The sequence below is a fragment of the Trachemys scripta genome, chromosome 2 (genome assembly GCF_013100865.1).
Source record: "Trachemys scripta elegans isolate TJP31775 chromosome 2, CAS_Tse_1.0, whole genome shotgun sequence".
Classification (NCBI taxonomy): domain Eukaryota; kingdom Metazoa; phylum Chordata; order Testudines; family Emydidae; genus Trachemys; species Trachemys scripta.
In genome coordinates this window covers 35,529,349-35,552,582 of record NC_048299.1, presented here as the reverse complement: position 1 = coordinate 35,552,582, position 23,234 = coordinate 35,529,349, and the positions used below count along the sequence as shown (strand labels likewise).

At 39.0% G+C, this 23,234-nt stretch overlaps 1 protein-coding gene across 2 annotated transcripts in view; it reads right to left on the bottom strand.

The window, feature by feature from the left end:
- The window catches only part of DNAJC1 (DnaJ heat shock protein family (Hsp40) member C1), a 181,955-nt gene that overhangs the window by 111,584 nt on the left and 47,137 nt on the right, over window positions 1-23,234 (bottom strand). The gene's annotated exons all lie outside the window — the stretch shown is intronic.

The following is a 23,234-nucleotide window of genomic DNA, read 5'->3' as shown; positions in this document are numbered from 1 at the left end:
AGTTAGTATTTGCCAAAACTTTCAAACACTTGCTTTCTTAAAATTAACCAGTAAAACTTCTGCACTAATTTAGAGATCAAAAAGACAAATTAAAAATTAATACATCTGTGTATCTTCAAGAAAGTCACCATTCTTTCACAAGCTAAATTTCTAAATCTCAAGCCTTGACATATGTTGCTCCCTTAATATTATTTACTCTAATTCTCTGCTTATAGGATTTTCATGCAAACTCAATTTCAGTATGTCTAAAGAAATGTATTTTCTGAAGTAGGTTCAGCTTGTTTTTAATTTAAAACTACCATGACTATTCTGGTATATAGTTGCAAGATAAGATAAGACAAATCTTTGTGCTTTCAATTTGGTTTTTACTTTTCTCACGTTTGTGAATGATGTACTATAAAACAAAATATCAAATTAATTGCACATATACAACCGTTTACTGTGTAACTACTTAAATATAACTAAGTTACTGGGATGATACAGATCACCCAGAGCAGAGGGATTTTATGAGGTTATATCTATTACTTACTAAAAAATCCACATCAAAGTTATCATGCATGCTATAAACCAGGAATTTGTATTTAATGGGAAACATCTCCAAGGCAATATATCAGGATGGAGTATGAACGCCCAAATCTAAAGACTACAACCTAAACAGACCAAGACGTCTCTATTGTCAAAACATGCTGAGGTAAAATAAAAGTCTCATGAAATTTAAAAAAAGTTTTAGGATTTCTTCTCTAAGATATATTTTAAGATGATTATCAACAGAGACTGAGTAAAAAACAAACAAATCTCTATAACCGAACAGCTGTTAAAGGAACAAAACTGAAATAAGACAATTAAAGCAACTACAAACCATTATTTTCATTACAAATTTTTCAGGTTTATAGCACCAAGCTATAACTCTGTTTAAAAGTTTTAGCCCAGAAGTGAATATTTTTGTAATATATAGAGAGTCTTGTGTGTTAGGCGGTAAGGGGTTTGATAGGGAGTTTAGTTATGGAATGGTAATTTTATTTTAAGATACAGTATTGTTATCCTATAACTCAAACACAGATCTCTGCAAGCTATTCTCCTGTACATAGCAATTGTTTAGAGTTAGGACCATTTAAAGGAAAATAAAAAGTGTTTACTTAAAAAAAAAAATCTCCGTGTATATGCACATTTTATTTTCAGCTAACACTTCTAAGGGTGCACAGTCACAAGCAGAATTCTGTATGATGACTGATGGCTTGCTTCAACCCCACCAAAGACAGTGGAAGTTTTTACATATAGCCATGTTGTAAAGTTTTATATTTCTTTTTGGAAGTGAAGAATGGAGGGAAGAGGAACTGTGACTAAATGTTAGCGTTCCAAATACATTACATTGCACACAGAAAAATTAAGTTTTCAAACTGGAAATTTAATAGAGATATATAAGAAACTGGGGAAGAAAATGTGCAACAAAAAGGTACTTTAAAAAAAATCAGGGACTTGGACAATGACAAGATCAAAGGAATAGTACCTCCAGATTGTAAGGCATGCAGTTTATCCTGATCCCCTTTTCCTCCAGCTTAATCTACTGTTGTACTTCATCTGTATCAAGATTTGCATTTAATTTTATTGGTGACCCTTAACTAAGTGTTGCTTCTCTAAGGGTCTGACAAGAACATTTTAAGGAGTTGTTGGAAGAATACTGTCAGAGTCAACTCCTTCAGATCTAAAAGCAGACTAAAAGAAATTTGTAGCATTTTTTTTTGGGGGGGGGGGTTGGAAGGAAAATTTAAAATGAATTACCCTTCTCCCAAAATAAAGCCTCTTATTTGTGTAAGATTTTACGTCTAATGGTTGTTCTCATTCTCGCTCATGTTACAGTAGTATATTTTGAGAGTTGTCGGGTTAGATCTCTTCTATTCCCATAATTTCTGTTTCTTAGAATTAAACAGCAGAGAAAGGAAAAAGTGATTAGAAACAGTAAAACAAGTTTATTCTTAAATCTAACTAAAACTGTGGAGCAATATAAATACAAAATTAAGTATGAAATAAAAGTTTACTTATTTACACCCAACACATACTATGGTAGGTACTGGAAGTAATTTACAGACCACCTATTGCTCCAATTAGACATCTCATCAACAGACTGGGCTTGTCCTCACTACAAAATGTATTTGAATATTGTTGAAGAGAATTGAGTTAGCACATACGTTGCTGATCGTGGCTTTGCACTAAGTAAAACCAGGCCAAATTGTGTTCAGCATGTCAGCTAATCATGATTAAACCTTCAAGGGGGGGGGGGGGGTAGAGTGGGGGAGAGGAGTAGATCAGGGATAAACCACATTCAACATCATGCCATGTTTAGCTGACAAGAATGAACACAATTTGTCCTGGTCGATACTAATCTGAAAGTAACCATCAGTACGTCAGCTAACTCAATTTGTACAATGTTTTTAAAAACACAATGAAATTATGTTGCTCCTTGAGACTTTATTCACTAAAAAGACAGCCTTTAGGTAATGTTGGGCACCTTGAGAAAAGGTTCCAGAACTTTTTAGGGTCTGTCTTCAGCGGCCTGAAAAGTGTGAAGAAAACTATTGGAGATATACTTATTTCACAGAACTGGAAGGGACCCCGAAAGGTCATTGAGTCCAGCCCCCTGCCTTCACTAGCAGGACCAAGTACTGATTTTGCCCCAGATCCCTAAGTGGCCCCCCTCAAGAACTGAACTCACAACCCTGGGATTAGCTGGCTAATGCTCAAACCACTGAGCTATCCCTCCCCTTCTATTGCTTACTAAGGCATGAGCCTTCTCTGCTATAGAACATATTGGGTCTTTATCCTCAGCCTAGGTGTGTTACACGTAATGACCCAACAAACTGTTCTGAAACAATTACAGAAAGCCATCTACCTTGCCACAGTACCCAAAAGTCCTGTTTGCATTTACATGGGATGGTTAACCAAAACCAATTCTAGGCAATGTACTGAACTGTGGGAGCAGGGGGGAAATAATATACTTCTATAGTCAGACCCCAGCAGCATCTCTACCGGCTGCTTTAATAACCTTTTATTTAACAGCTCCACTTACTGCTAGCTGCCTCTGAGCCTCATCTCCTGTAGCCTCCTGCAATGAGACTCCAGTGGAAGCTGAGGAACAGACAGCACTAAGAGTGTGCTCTATGCGGACAAAAGAATTAAGTAGAGGTGAGTCCCAAGACAGCCATTTGACAATAGAAGGAAGTCTGGGCAACCACATTTTCAAGAATTTTTTAAGTGGTGGCTCTGGGGACTTCAAGGAGGGCTTCATTCATATTTTAGTGAAAACTGGATTCTCTCTCTTGCTTTTAAGAAAACAATTCCAATTACCTAAAATGCACATGTCCAATAGCAGAGGAGCCTGGTAGTGCTCCAGACCAGTGGTTTTCAACCAGGGGCACACAGAGGACTTCCAGGGGGAACTCAATTCATCTAGATCAGTGTTTCTCGACCTGGGGTTTGTGATCCCAGGGGAGTCGCAGATGGGTTTATAGGGTTCGCAAGTGCAGAGCCAGCTTTAGAGGTGGCAAGCAGGACAACTGCCTGGGGCCTTATGCCACAGGTCGCCCTGGGAAGCTAAGTTACATGCTTCAAGTCCAGGCGGTGGGGCTCAGGCTTCAGACAAGACTCAAGTGAAAAACAGGCTCAAGTATTACATTGAAATGTAAGTACAATATTTATATTCTAATAGACATATTTTATAATTATATGGTAAAAATGAGAAAGCAAGCACTTTTTCAGTAATAGCGGTGCTGTGACACTTCTGTATTTTTATGTCTGATTTTGTAAGCAAATAGTTTTGGGGTACGCAAGATAGATCAGACCCCTGAAAGGAGTGCAGTAGTCTGGAAAGGTTGAAAACCACTGCCCCAACCAATTAATTAGAGTTGTCCGTGACACACTGTTTCATGTTGGCAACTATACTTTGTCGCTGACTGAACCAGTGCAGTCTGTCATTTGTCTTCCTCATGTGGGTATGAAGTCACCAGCATAGCACCAGCTCAGCCAGTCCTCCTAAATTCAAGGGACTAGTAATCCTATAATGAAGCGCCTCATGCTTCAGAGCAAACACTGTACTAGGATATTTTCAGCATCAGGCATCCCATGGAGCATATATAACTGGTTGTGGCAAGAGGAAGCCTTACTAGTATAAAATTCCCAATCCTTATCTCAATTAGCTAAAGCACACATTTTACTGCCAGCATCCACTTCTGTGAGACAGCAAAAATCTCATGCTAGTTGCCCTCATATTTTTGCTTAGTCTTTGCACTAATGAAATCCAGCACAGTGTGAGCTAGGCTGATATGGTGGGACTCATCAAGTTCTGGGTTGACAAATCAATTGTGGGCTCTGCTATAATCTTGGATACCAATGAAGCTGCTCACACATGATTTTTCAATCACTTTAAAATTTCACCAATTGGAACAGGAAGTCGGCCGAAGTCCTTGAAGAAATTTATGTCCAAGTTTTATATTTGAGTTGTTTTTGCTGTAGTCTTGTCTCAAATAAAATTATATCCTACCACTAGATTATTATTTAAATTGCTGCAGAAATTTTTCTTACATTTTTTTTTAAGTGTTGATTTGGGAAAACACCAAGCACTGAAAATCTCAGTTCAAAAAAATGAACATTTTATAATCTGAAGATGTGAAAACGGCAATGAGAGTGGTTTGTAACAAATATTTTTTTATTAAAGTTCAAGAGTTTTCAGTTTTGCAAAGTGAAAACTAATGTTTCAATTAATTCTACTAATAAGCCAGAATGCAAAGTACCTAATGCTTTAAAACGAATAAATAAATTAAAAAAAAAAAAAACCTTCTTTGCCCATCTCTCTCTCAATTTATGACATATTGACCTGTTCACCTGACGCAAGAATACACTGGAACTTTCTAGCAACAGTCACCCTAACTAAAATTTCAAGGGTAGCAGACTTACCTATTTGTAAACGTTTCTAATATTTCAGTGTTCCTATTTGCAATAGACTAGAAAACATACAGGAAATTTTTCCTAATTTTGAAAAGACCTGAGAACTGTTAAATGACAAGAATCCTCTGGGGGTTAGAGCTCACAATATAGGTCATAGGGTATGTCTACACTGCAATTAGCCACCTGCAGTTGGCCCGTGCCAGCTGACTTGGGCTCATGGAGCTCCAGCTGTTGCAGTGTAGACATTCCAACTCAGTCTGCCACCCGAGCTCTGGGACCCTCCCACCTCACAGGGTCTTAAAGCCTGGGCTCCAACCCGAGCCTGGATGTCTACACAGCAATTAATCAGCCCCAGAGCCTGAGCCCCGGGAGCCCAAGTCAGCTGGCATAGACTAGCTACGGGTTTTTAATTGCAGAATAGACATACCCAAAATGTCTGCATCCATACTTCGAGATAGGAAACAAATGTGGGGTATTGGGAGATTGATTCCATACCAGGTTTCATACCCACTAATGGATGACTGATCAAGAGTTTAAACAAAAGTAATAAAGAAAACAAGAGAGCCAGAACTGCCTTTAATTTGTTCTATATTTGAAAACCAGTCTCATAAATCTTATTATTCTAATCCTAAAATTATGAGATATTTACACAAGAGCTGAGCCTTTTCGTATACCAGAAGTAAAAACTGGTATTTCAGCTCTGAATATTATGGACATTGCTACTTATACAGGTTAACATTAAATATATTGTAAGCTAGTGGCAATGCCCACTTACCATACATATAAATTGACAGGTTCTGATTCACTTAAATTCTAACTAGATTACACTGATATTATGTTTCCTTTTTGTTGTGTTCTTGAATTACACCAAAGATACTTTCCATCTGGCCCTTATAAACCCATGCTCTGGAAAAACTAGCATTCTTTGCTAGTTTATAATTTGGGGGAGCAAAGCATAAAGGAAAAATTCTTATACTAAAAAGTATTACTAAAACAGAAAGTGATCAAAGTTATAGTTAAAAACATTTAGCACAATGCTCAGTTATCAGTTATATTGCTGGAAAAAGTGGGCAGCAGTTGAGGATAACTAATTGGTTTAAGAACTATTTTATTATACATTTAGCCTTCAGATAAAACAATTATGGGTCTAAAATTCAAAGGTTTCAACACAAACTCTTATGTGTCTGCAACAATGCACTTGCAAACATTCACTTGGGAACTTTTCAACCATGAACATGTAACTGATGGGGTTTCCAAGTGTATATTACATGATGTATGAGTAGGACACTTAAATACTTGTGAGAATCTGGGATCTTGCCACCCAGTGGAATCCACAGACCTGAGTTAGGTGCCTAGGCTTGCTATACAATGATGGGGAGAGAGAGGCGCATAAGAGTGGGATTCACAAACGTCAGCATTCTAAGCAGGGAGCTGCCTAAACTAGCCATTAGGAAATGCTGAGGAGAAGGGTGGGGCTTAGGTGTGAGATAGGCGTGTGGGTGCCAAGACTGAGGCAGCTGTATACCTTCTCAGAAGCAGAAAATTAGGGGACTTTTACAGGATAAATGTAGACACCTACAGGGTTAAGTGGAAGCTAAGAAAGGTTTTGAGGATCTCAGTGATACCTAAATGTTGGAATAATGGAGCTTGAAGTGGCATTTAGGCATCTAATTCCTTTAGCAGATCTAACCTTATCTAATTATTCAACCCCCGCACCATTTCTTCAAGTTACTGTACATTGCCTTTAGCACACACTTTGGGAATCTCATCTTTAGAGATTTTACTAATAAGTTTACTTAACAAGAATTGCTAAAACTATACTGTACAACATCACCTCATTTCCAGCAACTCTACTTAACATAGCGATGATTACTAATTAAGATTAAAAAACAAACAAACAAACAAACCCCTTACTATGTCCCAAGACAATTCTTGGTGAAAGCATTACAGATCAGATATTGCCACAGGCACTCTGATTAGGTCACAAGAAAAAAAAATCAATATCTACACAGTTTGCCGTTACTAGTATATAAAATTCAAATCCTAAATTGTTCCCTTGACTGTATTGCAGTTATACAATAAGGCTCAGTTGCCTACTACAATTTAGCAACTGCTTCTAAAAGACAAAATTGTTCAATTAATCTCAGGTTTTAAATATGACTGCTAAAATCCACAAATAGATGGCATTACAATCATTAGCAACTGGAACGCAGCATAGTCTAGAGAGAAAAATGCATTGTTGGATGTCAGAAGGTCTTGAGTTCTAATCGAGGCTGCTACTGACTTGCTGTTTGTCTGCACTACTTACCACTCTGTAAAAAGGATATAATATTGGCATACCTATTTCACTGCAGTACTAAGAATAAACTTGTTACTGCTTGTATAGTACTTGCAATAAATAAAAGATTAAACATTATTATTAAGATTGCTACTAGGTTTAAAAAAACTATAATAAACTACCAATCAGTTTTGTACAAATATTGTTAGTAGTTATATTTTATACAACAGAATATCTGATAATTGCAGGTGAGCTCTGGCCATAGAGATTAAAATACTTTGAGAAAGAATCTTTTTGCTACCCTTGCCTTCTCTTGAATTTGTCACAAAAAAAGGTTATGGTTTGTGCCAAGAAAATTTAAACAAAAATAGTGAATGATCATTAGGAATCATTTAAGAACACCCTTCTAGATGTTCAAAAAATCACAATCCAACAATTGAGGAAGAAAGTCACGTTGGTTAAAAAAGCAACCTGGTTTAGAGCAGAAGTGAAGGCAGCTATAAAAATAAAAGAATAGTATATAACAAATGGAAGAAAGGGGAAGTTGATAGTAATGAATATAACTCAGAAGTTTGGCACTGTAGAAAACTGATAAGGGAAGCAAAGAGACAAGGAGAAACCAATGGCCAGCAGAGTTAAGGACAATAATAAGGAGTTTTTTAAATATATCAGGAACAAAAAGAATCCTGACAATGGGTATCAGTCAACTACAATATGGAAATGGTAGAATTATCATTAGTACTGAAGAAAAGGCAGAAGTATTCAAAAATGTTTCTGTTCTGTATTTGGGGAAAAGAGATCATATGGTCTCATCATGTGATAATAACAACACTCTTGATTCCAATAGTATCTCTGGAGGATGTTAAACAGAAACTACCAAAATTACACATTTTTAAATCAGCAGGTCTAGAGTACTTGCATCCAGGAGTTTTAAAAGAACAGACTGAAGAGCTTGCTGAATCATAAATATTAATTTTCAATAAGCATTGGAGCACTGGGGAAGTACCAGAAGATTGGAAGAAATGTTGTGCCAATTTTTAAAAATGATAAATGGAATGATCTGGGGAATTTTAGGCCTGTCAGCCTGACCTCAATCCTGGACAAGATAATGGAGTGACTGATATGGGACTCAATTATCCTAATTTGATTTTTTTAAATGTAATTAATGCCAATCAATATGGGTTTATGGAAAATAGATCCTGTCAAACAAACTTGATTTTTTTTTATGAGATTATAAGCTTGGTTGATAAAGATAGTAGAGCTGACATAATATACTTAGATTTCTGTAAGGCTTTTGACTTGGTATTGTGTAACCCAAGCCTGCACAACATTAAAAACAATACAAGATTAACATGGCACACATTAAATAGATTAAAAACTGGTTAACTGATAGGTCTCAAAATGTAACTCTAAATGGGGAATCATCACCAAGCAGGTGTATTTCCAGTGAGGTCCCAGAGCAATCAGTTCTTAGCCCTATACTATTTAAGATTTTTATCAATGACCTTGAAGAAAACAAAATCATCACTGCTAAAGTTTGCAGATGAAACAAAAACTAGGGGGGAGGGGCAGAAGGTGGTAAATAAGGAAAAGGACAGGTCACTAATTCAGACCAGTCTGGATTGCTTGGTAAAATGGATGCAAGCAAACAGTAGGTGTTTTAATATGGCTAAATGTAAATATACACATCTATGACAAAAGAATGTAGGCCATATATACAGGATGGGGGACTCTACCCTGGGAAACAGTGACTCTGAAAAAGGTTTGGGGATCATGCTGGTGGATAATCAGCTCAATATGAGTGCCCAATGTGATGTTATTGGCAACAGAGCAAATATGATCCTTGGATGCATAAACAAGTAGAGATTATTTTACTTCTGTATTTGGCACTGGTGCGACTGCTGCTGGAATACTGTGTCCCATTCTGGTGCCCACAATTCAAGAAGGATGTTGATAAATTGGAGAGGATTTAAAGAAAAGCCACAAGAATGATAAGGATTAGAAAACATGCCTTATAGTGATACTCAAAGAAGTCAATCTAATCTATTTAGTTTAACAAAGAGAAAGTTAAAGGGTGGCTTGATTACAGTCTGTAAGTATCTACATGGGGAACAAATATTTAATAATGGGGTCTTCAATCTAGCAGAGAAAGATGTAACACAATCCAATGGCTGGAATTTGAAACTAGACAAATTCAGATTGGAAATAAGGCGTGAATTTTTGACAGTGAGGATAATTAACCACTGGAGCAATTTATCAAGGGTCATCACTGACAATTTTTAAATCAAGACTGGATGTTTTTCTAAAAAGATCTGCTCTAGGAATTATATTAGGGAAGTTCTATGGTCTGTGTTATACAGAAGCTCATACTAGATGATCGCAGTGGTCCCTTCTGGCCTTTGAATCTATGAAATGCAATTTCCTCATTGCATACGAGTTTCTTACTGTGAAATGAGTATATGCTATAAAACAATGTATTATCTTAATATTAACCAAAAACAGGTATTTAAGTTACATCAGTATGTTACTAAAAATGTTGGGTCAAAAGTTGTCAATAAATCATGACTTCAGCTTTCCTCCCCCACCCACACAGAAATTTTAGTGTTACCCAGGCTATATGGAACCATTGAATTTTACAAAACATACTTATGTGTAGATAACCAGACAGACCTCTTAGTGGTCTACTAATTTTAATTTTATGCTGTCAGTGTTGAAGCCTAAAATCTGACCTTTTTGTGCAAAGGCCTTATTCTTTAGTGTTAATATTCATAAGTGTCACAATAACCAAACAGCTTTGGTAACAGGCAGATGTGCTCTGGGTTAGCAGGTTGCAGAGACAAAATCCATTGCCCTCATCACCTGTGCAGGCTGACAGACTGCAGCGTGACCCCTCTTACAGCTACTATTCCAGCCAATAGGCTGAAACAGCAACTGCAGAAATTCTGCAACCCTTTCAACATAGGTCCTGGGCACTGAATCAACGGAATTGTGGAACCCGTGTCCCTTTCTCCTCAACTCCTTTTGGTACTGGCATAATGTGCTTGCATAGAGCCCCTCTCTGCAACACACGTGTGTTCAAATCAACCTGCCTTCATTGTTTCTCTGCCCACTTTTTTCCTTTCCCCACTGTCTTACCATGGGAACCAACTTGAGGGCCTTGCATTGGGCTTCAATGAATTTCTTATACAGAAGAGAATATGGGGTGAAACATTTTTTTTTAAATAAATATCAGACCAGCATCCTTGCATTTCAAGATATTTACATTCTGTGCACGCTCACATACATCTGGCATTTTCCCAACTACTCAGCATTTTTGAGTAATTTTCTTGAAGGAAAAATCACACTTGTACTGATGTTCTTGCCCACAATAATTGCCCAATGATAGCAGAAGGAAAAGCAGCAGCAGTGTGAAGCAGACATAACCAAGCACTTTCCTAAGAGCAATAACAATGTCCTGGACCAGCAGCACAATGCTGGGAGAGGGAGGAAAACTGGAGATATTGGGATAAATTCAGAAAAGGGACTGAGAAGATATACACAGAGATGACTGGAAAGAGACAGATAAAATTGTGTAGGGTGAGAGGAGAGAAGATAACAGCAATTTAGTGGGAGCAAGTACATTTTGACTCTATGTGCCAACAAGGGCTACGGACACAATGGAGAGAGCATACTAATGCCAACACATTGCTCTCTGTTAACTCCCCAAGGTTGAATGAAGGAGCAGGCTGCATCCAGCTGCTCTCAGGTTCAGTGTCACTAACATGTAGAGCTTATGGAGGAGAGGACATGATCAATTCCCAAGAGATATTCCTAGAAATAACTCCTTCTTACTTGTACAGGGCATATGTACTGCGTACCTGAAAGCAAACATGATGGAGGAAGAATACCCACAACCCCCTGCCCATTTAAAATGATGTAGATGGAAAGAGGAAATGAAAGTTAACCTCTGCTCCCATAAGCAATCCTTCAAACCAGTACATACCAGTTTAAAATAAATATTTCCTCATCAGGTTTTTTTCCCCCATTTCAACATTTGAAGGGGTAATTGTGAACATAATTAAATATTTTAAAATTATGGACAGCCCTTTGGCAAACTTTTACACAAGCATTCTCTGCATCATAGGTCAGATCCTCAGCAGATGTAAAACCTATAGAGCTGCCGATTTACATCAGCTGCAGCTGAGAATCTGGACCCATAGGTTTATGGCATGAATGGCAGTTATCCATTTCACTTTTACGAATTAGGCTCATTGTTACATATAAGAAAGAAACCACTTCTTAGTGACAAAAAATGTCACTCTGATACATAAGCAAATCCAATTGTGTATTATACTATTACCATGTGTGGCTGCATACAGATTCCTTATGGAGTTACTTTACCCAAGAGAATAGTCAAGATATTATTTTCCCAAAAGAAGAGTTTCCTGTTATACAAATATGTATAACAGGAGATTATTCTCTTGGGAAAAGTAATTTTTCAAATCCAATGAACCCCCTCTTGAAATAATAGATAAATACTAAAGGGATTGAAACAATCTCAGCTAAAAAAAGTTTAAGAAACAGATACTAATCTTCATGAGATCAGCCAACAAAATGTAGGTCCACTGTATTACACACACACGAAAAGGAGATTTGTTGGCTTTCTTAATCACGAGGCAGTAGAATCTTCTTTCATTTGGCACACCCCACTGGAAATACACATGCCAGTTAAGAGATTGTGCCTGTTATCAGATTGTCACAGGAATACATTGTGCTGGTTTGTATTCATTTTCCTTTTATGAGTTGCTTTAAAACTAAGCAGCATACAAAAGCATTAAAACATTTTTGAAAATTATTTTTACTTTCTCCAGGTTTCACTGCTGTGCCGTTATTCCATTTAAATCAATGTAATGTTAGGTGGTGTGTGGATCATTCAGCAGCACAGCAGACATGTTCTGCTTTCTGGACATACCTGTAATATTCAGCCAGAGACAAGCAGTGAATTTAAGTTTAACTCATTTTACAGCCATACTGGAAAAATGATGGGTCCTTTAGAACCAAGTATAATAAAAATAAAGCAATAAAAATTAGACAAAGAGCCACACGGTAAAAAAATTAAGACAGCGGACATCAGTTGACAGCTTTTATCTATAAATGTTCCCAGACAATGCTTCAGCTGGTGGGTGGACCATTGTTATTTATTCCTGGAGAGGTACTCTTCAAGAGTGCCAACGGGGACTTCTCAACTGAGGAACCTTGCCCCAAAACCAGCTTTCCCCAGCAGTTTGTCAAACTATAAATTTGGCAAACTCTAGGGCATCGTGCAAAGCTTATCTGTTCACCAGGCCTTTAACTAGCATTAGGTTGCAGTGGGTGTCTTCAATAAAGGAAACAAAGGAGCAGTATTTTAAATCAAGTCTGATATAGGTGACTTGATGTTTTGTTTGTGGGTTTTTCCCCTTTATTTATTTATTTACTATGACACACCCAAATGCTGTTGTGATATACCATAAAAAGCTAACACAATGGGATCCTGTCTAAAGACCAGGGCTCGAACACCTTACCACAATACAAATAAACTCAAATTTCAATACAATTTTCACAACTACGTTTGTTATCTACTCAGTTTATCAGATGTGATAATTGATATGGTTTGTACTGATCTTTTCCCTTGTATTCCTCTGAAGTGCAAATGTCATATATCCTAGTGCCCATCAGAAAGAGTATGTTACTACATAAAGTGTGCCTTCAGGCCAGACTGTGCTTTAGACTGGTCTACAATAACAAAGTCTTGCTCTAACATTCTTCATATTACCAGTACACTTTAACATTATACCAATTACTTAAACTATAATTCTTCTTTTCTAATGGGGTATCATTAAAATACAAAGTTACAAATTCAGGATGGCCATCTGTTAACCTCTTAAGCAAAATGTTAGGAAGTTGAGGATAAAGGAATGTTTAAATGACTTCAAAGTTTAAATGAAGTCAGTGGGGCTCAGCATAGATGCTGGGGTCCACACTTATGGTGCTCACTACAGGAACAGGGCCTTTGGGTACGTCTATACTTACTTCCTGGTCCGGATGTAAGCGATCGATCCCAGAAGTGCTTGCCGTCGACGCCAGTACTCCAGCTCAGCAAGAGGAGTATGCGGCATCGACGGGGGAGCCTGCCTGTCACGTCTGGACCCGCGGTAAGTTCGGACTAAGGTACTTCGAATTCAGCTACGTTATTAACGTAGCTGAATTTGCGTACCTTAGTCCGAAGTGGGGGGTTAGTGTGGACCAGGCCTTTGTCCCCACCATGTCTCCTACTGTAGTGTCTGATCCTTAACTTCTCCTTCTACCTTCTCCATGCCTATCCATACCCATTCTGTCCTTTAACATACCCGTCTTCTCCCTCCCTCTTGTAACCCCAGCTCCACTCCCCCCTCCAAAAACATACTTTTAAAATTAAAGTTAAAAAAGTTTGTACCTTGGTAATTTTAAGACATAAAAACATACCTATCTGCATAACTAGATATTTGTAATACTAGTGCTTACTTTTCCTTACTTCTCCAGAACACCCTATTTGACGCTCCCATTTTTGTGTTTCCAGTTCTGTAATTAAACTGTAAACTCCTATGGGCACAAAAGGTGTTTTATTTGCTTGTGAGGTGTTTAGTACACTTTTGGGTGTATCACAGGATACACACATTCTTAGACAGAGAAGAGTTAACAAGAATACACAATAGATCCGATGATAAATAAAGAATATCCATTCATAAACAGAAAACTTGCAACTTGTTTTTTTGTTAAGTCTAGCAGTTACCTTATGTAGCCAGCCAGTATTTACATGGTAGATAATCCATAGATCTTGACCTTTCCAAGGGTCATTTTTGCATAAGAATTAACAATTCATTATTAATTTCTACAGTGTATTAAAATACCAAGCCTTTCATCAGGCAAACACATTTCATCCCACTTTACTTGTTTTTACTTTAAAGCCAATTAGCATCAAAAACAAGTGAATCACAGTTTCTGGTTTCCTTTATCCTTTAAGCATAAGGTTATTGATATATACACCCTGCCCTTTGCATGGTTGCCTTCCAGTACCCTAGAAGCTTAGCATTTAGGGACTTTTCCCACCAGCCGTTGCATGATCCAAAACCCACCTCAGACCAAAGAAAGCAGAGACACAACATTAGCTGTTGAAGGCAGCAGCAAAGTTAGACTTTCTGGTAATTCTTATAATTATCCCTTCACACTATTTCATCACTGCTAGTGCAAAAGAATTTTCTCTTTTGCCACCCCTGCTGTCTGAAACAACATCCCACTCCCCATCAGCTCATTTTCAAACCCAATCTGAATATTTCTTCTCCCTGGCCTACAGAGAATTTGATTTCTCTCAATGCTGTTAATTTCATAATTTGAATACAGACATGGTAGATCTTCCTCTAGATGTCCCTCTTGCACTCTCCCCTCACATTTAACCATAAGAACACTCCAAGGTTTTTTAAATGGCCATGACAGGTCTAATTTCCTGAATTAAGGGGAGGGTGGGAACACTGGGAGACGTGGGCCGGTTAGGACACTTGCACAGAACCAGCCCACATGACTATCTCCCCACATTGGGAATTTTCCTGTTTTCCCTTAACCTGTTTGTTTCCAATCCTGACTGACAGGAGGAAGCAACAGCTCAGAGCAGCAAGTACTTCCTGGCATGGATTCAAGTCAGACCACTGAATCTGCCAAGGCCCAAATGTGAAATGCAACACGTGAAAGACCAAAAATTAGGAGCACACAAAAATTAATCATGAGGAAACTTAAAATGCTGTGGGATTCATTCATTTAATGAAGTTATCTATTGAAAATGATTGTGCAACTAATTTAACAATAATGGTGAGAGACACCAAATTTGTGTGGCATGTATGTAATTCTGGGGCTGAAGTAAGTGGCATCTCCCAAAATAAGCTACACTTGAGAAGTACACCCAGAGTAATGAGTAGGGAAGTTTGGCAGACAGGGAGGTTCACAGTCTGCTGAGTGCTTTTCCTCCTGCGGGTTGTGTGAAATCGGGGCAAAGAACAAAACAGGGAGATGGAGAGCTCTTACTTGAGAAAAGGAAAAAGATGGAAGATTAGTTGTATTCTGCCCATTTTTCTCACTTCAGAATTCTCTGGGTGTATATATTTGCTCTTGATGTTAAATGATGAAGGAAACAATAGCTTTGCAAAAACATGAAAGCCTTAAAATTTGATTAGAATGAAACAAAGTGTTTCACACACTTCTTGCCAATCTTCCATTTATAGGAGCAGCAGCAGATGGGCAAAAGGATGGAAAGTTAAACATTTAATTCAAGGAGACTGACCAACTCTTCCCCCCCGCCTCGAAAAAGAACCTTTTCATTTCTCCATTTTACAAGAGAAAAAAATAATGATGTTCTCACCTTTACAAAACTACACTTTGTTCTGTGAATGAACCTGATTTAACTTATTCAAGAGCTAGATAAATAAGATAACATTTTCCTTGGACTGGTGGAATTTTAACAACGGTTAAACTTAAAACAAGACAGGATAAAATTTCCATACAATGTGCCCAAACCACTTGAGCTTTCTTTCTTAAATCATTGTTTCTACAGTCTGTTGACCTGTGTTCTTTGTAAACACAACAGCATTACTTACTTTATCCCACCAGCAGACACCAAGTTTTCTCCACAAACATATCAGATGGAATGCGTTAAGTTTCCTGTTGGGGGCTTCTAGTATTTGCCAACAGAAGGTTTGTTTAGTTGCTGTGTTAACCATCTTTATTTTGAGAATTGGGGAGAAGAGGGGGAATCTTATTCGACATTGGTGAGGCCTCATCTGGAATTCTGTGTCCAGTTTTGGGGCCCACACTACAAGAAGGATGTGGAAAAACTGGAAAGAGTCCAATGGAGGGCAACAAAAATGATTAGGGGTCTGGAGCACATGACTTATGAGGAGAGGCTGAGGGAACTGGGATTGTTTAGTCTCCAGAAGAGAAGAATGAGGGGGGATTTGATAGCAGCCTTCAACTACCTGAAGGGGGGTTCCAAAGAGGATGGAGCTCGGCTGTTCTCAGTGGTGGCAGATGACAGAACAAGGAGCAATGGTCTCAAGTTGCAGTGGGGGAGGTCCAGGTTGGATATTAGGAAAAACTATTTCACTAGGAGGGTGGTGAAACACTGGAATGTGTTACCTAGGGAGGTGGTGGAGTCTCCTTCCTTGGAGGTTTTTAAGGCCGGGCTTGACAAAGCCCTGGCTGGGATGATTTAGTTGGGAATTGGTCCTCCTTTGAGTAGGGGGTTGGATTAGATGACCTCCTGAGGTCCCTTCCAACCCTGATATTCTAGGATTCTATGATTCTAATCAATGCTACCTCCATGCTAATTTATAAGGGTTTGCTTTATTACTTTAAAATCCTCTATGCCTATTTTGCATAGCCATGATTGAAAAAATAAATACTTTTCTCTCAACTTTTTTTATGGCTGTTAGTAAAATAACTGCTGATGATCCTGTAAACTCAGAGATGAAATGAACCCAACTAAGTCTCCTCTAGACCAGTTTCTTTACTCTAATAACTTTTCTCCATGTGGAGTATGTCATTCCCCCCCAAAAAAAAACATTTTTTTTTTAAATTGTGTATCTTGTAAATTGGGCAAAAAAATTCCACATGCAACACCACTATTTGGCTCTTTCCTGGAGAACTCTTCTTTCTTGTACTTTGGGCTAATATATTTCTCAAGAAGCTCTGGGTTTTGCTCCACTATATTAGTATTCACCAAAAACGTGGATTATAACATTATTTGCCAGGGTTAGTATTACAGCCTATTCCTTTTAAAAACAAAAAAATATTTCTACAGTCATTGATCCATATCAATCTTTTATTAATTCTTACAGACATGGCTTTATGTTTTTTCTTTCAAAAAAATGTATGGAGAATGTGTGTTGTAGTTCACCCTGTTGTAACAAGACTGCTCAACACTATTTCTGAAAACGGGACTCCTCTCTCCACGTCTCACATAGTTGCAAGTGAAGTCAGATACCATCAGATTTTCCTGTGCTTGTCAGGAGCAAGGCTCTGCAGCTGCACCTGCTCAGTACTCCTGACACCCTAACAAGTCAGCCAGGCTGCCTGATGGACAAACCTGCCTGATGCTGGCTGCTCAATACGCCCATGCCCATGCACACACTGCCTCCCTGTGCTCGGCTCTGCAAGCCTTGCTTGCTTCTCCAGGCTCCAGCCCAGATCCTACCCTGCACCCAGCCTTACTCCTGCCTTCCCTGACTCCTGGTAATCCGGTTCTGACCCTCCTTGGCTCTGGCATTCAGACTCTGATTGCTAGGCCTGACCGGCTACGACCCAGTCTACTTCAGTATCCTGTAGGTGGAAAGTTACGGGTTTGTTTTTTTAAAGCTTTTCCTTTTAATTTGGCCAGGATAGGGATATCAAACCGAGCAGGGTATCAGACCAACATAATCTCTCCCAAATCCTGCAGACCCGTAATCAATCAATCTTTACAACATTCACTAATCAGGAAGAAGAGCAGAGTCACAGGGGTCTGATTTCCCAAGGGTGCTGAGCACCAACAACTCTGGCTGGAATCACTGGGAGTTACAGGTGCTCAGAACTCTGAATAAAAAACAAGCTACATATGCTCACAGCACAGTGATGGTTATCAATATAAAAACAGATATGCAATCATGCCATCTCCCACTGGTTCTTTCTGCCATTTAACTTTTTAAACTTAAATTTTCAAATTATTATTTAACTCTGCAAAGCACGTCATGACAGGTTTTTATTAAAGATGCTACAAAAATACAGATGGATTATATTTAGCACTGTAACCTTATATGTATGCTACATTAACATCTAAAGGTGGTAGGTGTCCAAATGAAAAAAAGTTAGGTAGTTAGGTAAGCCTATCATCTTCCACTCCCACTTTCAGAGTGTACAGCACACTCTCAGGGAATGCTCTGCTGAGCATCTAGTGATTATCACATTTGCTTACATAAACAGAACAACAGTTTCAACTGAAATCAATAGATTAGATAATTTCCAGTCACGCTAGAGAGAGCAGATCCTCATTTTGGAAGAGAAGGCTTAAACACTGAATTAAAAAAAAAAATCAAAATGAAATACTAGTTGTGGCATCTTTAAAAAAAAAGAGCACTGAGATGGACAGACCTGGAAATGATACAAGTGTTTTTGGTTTAGCTAATTATGTTCCTCAGATCAGGAACCATCTCTTTGTTATGAATTTGTAACACAGTGGGGTCCTTTCTGATCCATGATTTGGAACCTTAAGCACTACTGCAACACAACTAATAATATATACCAACAGTAATACAATTGCCAGATTATGTGGTGAGAACTATTCTGTAAGCATATTTTCAGAGAGATGTTACCCAGACAATGAAAACACCCTCTCTCCTCATCTGGACCATTCAGATCACAGTCTTAGATGAACAGGGAATGTCAAATGCCAGGTATGAATAGGTAAGGTTTCCCCTTATGTGTAGAATGAGAACAATGAGAACTACACCTCTACCCAGATATAACACTGTCCTCGGGAGCCAAAAAATCTTACCGTGTTACAGGTGAAACCGCGTTATATTGAACTTGCTTTGATCCACCGGAGTACACAGTCCTGCCCCCCCAGAGTGCTGCTTTACCGTGTTATATCCGAATTTGTGTTATATCGGGTTGCGTTATATCGGGGTAGAGGTGTGTATCTGATGGGGAAAGGAAAGTAGGATTTTTGAGAATAGGAGCACAAAAAGGTAGAGTGAAGCCACTTCTAAACTGAGTCAAGGCATATTTTCTGTTCTAAAACTGGTTTGTAACACACAATTATCCTGCAAGCTGATTTGTATGTGTGGACAGGCCATTACTTCTGCAGAAAGCCTTAAGTTAATAGTTATGAAAGGATCAGCTTGCAGGAGCAGGGTCATGATCTGAACAAAGGTAGAATTTCACCTTGCTTCATGGATATTATAAAACCAGAAGAAAAAACAAGGATGATGATCTGATGGAAGTACTGGAGCTATGGCTCCTGTGTATGCCTGGATATATATTTATTTACTTACTGCAAAATACAAATTATCTGGTATAAAAAAAGTAGAAGGAAAAATCTCTTAATTGTATAATTGGCACCCTGCAAACTAACCCACTTTTTAAGATAATATTTGGAATGCTTTTGAGGTGACTGATCAAGAAGGAAAAAAAAAATAATTCTCTCCTTAAGTTCAAGGAATAATAAAATGGTAAATTTATAGAATCTGCTGCATTTCGAAGGATCTGTTTACCACAGCCTTGCAAGTTTGGAAAAACACTTCCTGGCTCCAAAAGAACAAACCAACCAGAAAGATTCACTGCGATTGAGCATACATCTATAGTTTTGGTACAAAGATTGTTTCATCCCTCGTAACACAGCTGAATGGAGAAAGCAGGTTATTCGGTTTGGGTGAATCATTGACAACTTTCTCAAGCGATCACCCAAGAAAATTAGTACCATTGAAAAGGGCATGAATGATGTCACAATAACTAAGATGTCAAGGGATCTTACAACAAAAAATATTTGGCATGAATTAGCTTAGATTATGGAAGCTTTTTGTTTTCAAAAGTAAACTCCCCTATTTAAGAAAATGCCAACAACCAGGACCAAAAAATTGTAGTTCCAGGATATAGAACATGTGTTGTCAATATTTGTGGAAAAAATATTTTTAATACTACAGAGCTTTTTTTTTTTTTAAAAAAAGCTTTGATTTCAAGACCAATGGGGCCAAAACTAGCAATATCCTGCATAATCTCAACCAAAGCTATATTACCATAGCCCATGATAAAATAACATTGATCAGCTAAAAGAAGAACAGGAGTACTTGTGGCACCTTAGAGACTAACAAATTTAGAGACTTAGAGACTAAGGTGCCACAAGTACTCCTGTTCTTCTTTTTGCGGATACAGACTAACACGGCTGTTACTCTGAAAATTGATCAGCTAATGCAGGGTATTTCCCCTTTGAAAAACAGGGGGGGGGGAAATCCACAATTTGTTCTAGTACATGCCAAATACATTTATTTGTATTTGGACTTTTGAAACATGTTGAAAACAGGCAGCATTAAAAAACACCCCCAGAAACATTTAACAGATGCATGCTCTCTCTTTAGCGAGAGGCTCTCTTAATTTAGAATCCCCTCTCTAGCATATTATTTAGGATTCAGTCCTACTTGTCACGCAATGAAGAAGCCATAATAGCCCTTTATATCTGTCTGTCTTATATCTCCAGCGTTTTAATCAGATATTACTAATTCAGATGTTCCCTGCTAAACGAGTCCATGACTTCCTTGAAGGGACAAAGGACTGTCCTCCACCCAAATGGAAGTTGAGATTGTGGAAGAGCTTGTCAAAGGCAAAGTCTTCCCTCACACTAAAACGCACTGCATGCAGAAGGCCCAGCTCAAGTGGGTTTACAGTTATTCCATATTTGGAAGATTTCTTCCCTGGATAGTGAATTTCTACTGCAGGTCTACAACCATTTGGACTATACACTGGCAGGCTGGTGGTATAAGCTGCTTAATCATCTTCTATAGCACTGTTCTGTGCAGAGAGACAATAAGCGGACAGTTTACGCTAAATTTCTCTGTGGATATAAAGAGGAACCTAGGAGGAGAAAAACTCAGACATACCTTTCAAGAGTTGCCAATTTATCAATTTATTTAGTCACTACATGTTAGGGTTGCCAGGTGTGCGGTTTTTGACCGGAACACTCAGTCAAAAAGGGACCCCGGTGGCTCCAATCAGCACCGCTGACCGAGCTGTTAAAAGTCTGGTCAGTGGCACAGCGGGGCAGGCAACTTGCCTGCGCCACTTCGCCCAGCTCCCAGAAGCGGCTGGCATGTCCGGCTCCGCACGCTTCCCCCGACTGCCAGCTCTGCAGCTCCCTTTGGCTGGGAATGCGGCCAATGGGAGCTGCAGAGGCAGTGCCTGTGGACGGGACAGCACGCAAAGCCCCCTGATCAGCCCTCCGCCTAGGAACTGGACACTTCCAGGAGCTGCCTGAGATAAGCACTGGCTGGCTGGCACCCACACCACATAACTCCTCCTGCACTCAAGCTCCCTCCCAGAGCTAGCCCCCTCCAGCACTCCGAACCCCTCGGCCCCAGTCTTGAAATTAGACAAAGGTTTCTAACCATCAGAGGAGTCAAGTTCTGGAGCAGCCTTCCAAGGGGAGCAATGGGGGCAAAAGACATATCTGGCTTCAAGACTAAGCTTGATAAGTTTATGGAGGGGATGGTATGATGGGATAGCCTAATTTTGGCAATTAATTGGTCTTTGACTATTAGCGGTAACTATGCCCAATGGCCTGTGGTGGGATGTTAGATGGGGTGGGATCTGAGTTACTACAGAGAATTCTTTCCTGGGTGTCTGGCTGGTGAGTCTTGCCCACATGCTCAGGGTTTAGCTGATCGCCATATTTGGGGTCGGGAAGGAATTTTCCTCCAGGGCAGATTGGCAGAGGCCCTGGGGTTTTTTTGCCTTCCTCTGCAGTGTGGGGCCCAGGTCACTTGCTGGAAGATTCTCTGCATCTTGAAGTCTTTAAACCATGATTTGAGGACTTCTGTATCAAACCTATGTCTGAGCCATTGGAGTGGGTGGGTTAGATTCTGTGGCCTGCGTTGTGCAGGAGGTCAGCCTAGATGATCATAATGGTCCCTTCTGACCTTCAAGTCTATGATTCTATGAACTTGCGCATGAAATTACAAGCCCAATAGCAAGGACTTAATCTGGAAACTCGGGGGTCGTACTCTGACTGGAGAATTTTAAATATAGTACCTATATTTAAGAAAAGGGAAGGAAAAGTGTGATATGGGAAACTACAGGCCTGCTAGTCTGACCTCAATTGTATGCAAGGTCTTAAAACAAATTTTGAAAGAGAGACTAGTTACAGACAGAGGTAAATGGTAATTGGAATAAAATACAACATGGTTTTATAAAAGGTAGATAGCAAAACTTCTTGTTGTTAGTCTGGCACTATAAACTGAGGACTTATCAGTTAGAAACAAAAGAGGAGAAGAAAGGTCTGAGCATACCGGTCGATCACAGGAGAACTATGAGCCACCAATGTGGTGCAGCTGTGAAAAAGGCTAATGCAATCCTAGGATGCATCAGGCAAGGTATTTCCAGTAGAGATAGGGAAATGTTATATCATTATACAAAGCACTAGTGAGACCTCATCTGGAATACTGTGAGCAATTCTGATCTCCCAATGTTTAAGAAAGATGAATTCAAATTGGAACAGGTGCAGAGAAGGGCTACTAAGATAATCAAAGGAATGGAGACTCTAACTTATGAGAGAAGGATTAAAGAGTTTGGCTTGTTTAGCCTAACAAAATGAAGGCTGAAGGGAGATATGATTTATCTCTATAAAAATATCAGACGGATAAACAGCAAGAAGGGAGAGGAGTTATTTAAATTAATGGCCAATGTCAGCACAAAAACAAATGGATATAGTTTGGGCTTGAAATTAGATGAAAGTTTCTAACCATCAGAGGAGTGAAGTTCTGAAGCAGCCTTCCAAAGGGAGTAGTGATGGCAAAAAGCTAGCTGGTTTCAAGACTGAGCTTGATAAGTTTACAGAGGGGATGGTATGATGAAGTTGCCTGCAATGGCACATAGCCCATCTGTGACTGTTAATAGCCAATATCTCCAACAGCCAGAGATGGGACACTAGATGGGGAGGACTCAATTACTACAGAGAATTATTTCCCAGGTGTCTTGCTGGTGGGCCTCGCTCACATGCTCAGGATCCAATGATAGTTTTATTTGGGATCAGGAAGGAATTTTCCCCCTAGGTCAGATTGGCATAGACCCTGGGGGGGTTTCACCTTCCGCTACAGCATGGGGCACAGGTAACTTGCTGCTTTGAACTAGAGTAAACGGTGGATTCTCCGTAACTTGTAGTCTTTAAATCAAGATTTGAGGACTTCAGTAACTAAACCAAAGGTTATGGGCTTATTACAAGAATGGGTGGGTG